This window comes from Helianthus annuus, chromosome 3 (genome assembly GCF_002127325.2).
Source record: "Helianthus annuus cultivar XRQ/B chromosome 3, HanXRQr2.0-SUNRISE, whole genome shotgun sequence".
In the NCBI taxonomy this organism is placed as follows: domain Eukaryota; kingdom Viridiplantae; phylum Streptophyta; class Magnoliopsida; order Asterales; family Asteraceae; genus Helianthus; species Helianthus annuus.
In genome coordinates, this window is record NC_035435.2 from 125,225,160 (window position 1) to 125,226,679 (window position 1,520).

The following is a 1,520-nucleotide window of genomic DNA, read 5'->3' on the forward strand; positions in this document are numbered from 1 at the left end:
ATGGTAGGTAGATGGGACTGCTTTCATATCATGTATCCAAGGCCTGCCAAGGATAACGTTGCAACAAGATAAACAGTCAATAACACAAAATTTTTGGTAATTATGTAATCCTTCCACGTAGATTGGGAGTTTGATGTCCCCCAGAGTTTTCTTCGTTTCCCCACTGAATCCTACAAGCACGGAGGATCTTGGTGTGATGTCTGATTCTGGGATTCCCATCTTCTTCAAGACATCAAGCTGGATAATGTTCACTGAGCTCCCTCCGTCAATAAGGATCCTGCGGACAAAATGGTTAGAGATAAAGAGAGTGATAACTAAACTATCATGGTGAGGATCCTGAATGTTAATGCGATCATCCTCATCAAATGTTATCATCTTCCCTTCTGAGACACTTGAGGTTCTAGTAGGCCTTTCTCCATTATCCATTTTTGATTCTTTTGCATGTCTTTTGGCCGCTGAAAAGGATGTACCACAAATGTCTGATCCTCCGGATATAAAGTTAATCACTTGTGCGTTTGCCGGGGGTGCCGGAGCTTTTTCAGTGATCCTTTCAGGATCCTGGGTCCTTTGCTTTTTTCTCCCCAACAATTCTTTTAGATGCCCCTTGCTTAGCAGGTATCCAATTTCTTTTCTTAAGGCTATGCAATCTTCAGTTAGATGCCCGAAATCCTCATGGTATGCACACCATTTGGACTTATCCTTAGTCCCGGAGGGTTTATCATTCTTCCTGGGCCATCTGGCTTTTTCACCTAGATTCTGCATTGCAAGGATCAGTTCATGATTATCAACGGAGAAACAATATTCTGAGATTGGAGGATAATCTTCATCATCCTCTTCCTGGTCAACAACATGCACATTCTTGTTCTCATTCCTATGGTAGGATTTGAATTTGTTGCTCTTGAAGGAGGATCCTTGCTTCTCCGGTTTTGAGGATCCCACTTGTCTCTCCTGGATCCTCTTGTCATCCTCTAGCCGGATAAACCTGAGTGCTCGAGTTCTTACTTCATCTAAATTCCTGCATGGTGTCATTACAAGATCATCATAGAATAATGAATCCTTAAGCAGTCCCATTTTGAAGGCTTCAACAGCCGTAGCCATATCCAAGTTGGGAATGTCCAAGGATTCTTTACTAAATTTAGTTATATAATCTCTTAATGATTCATTATGATTTTGAGTTATCCTGTACAAATCACTAGTTAATTTTTCAAATTTTCTACTACAAGAGAATTGGTTATTGAATAAATTAACTAAATTAGCAAATGAAGTAATAGAGTAGGGGGGAAGACTTAGCAGCCACTTAAGAGCTGATCCAGTAAGAGTGGATCCAAATCCTTTACATAGGCATGCTTCCTTCAATTTTTCTGGGATAGGATTGATCTCCATCCTTTCCCTGTATTGTGCTATATGCTCCTCTGGATCCGTTGTGCCATCATACAGCTTCATGGTAGGGATATGGAACCTTTTGGGTACCTCTGCATCACAAATTGGTGGTGCAAAGCGAGATACCCTGTGGCTCCCAT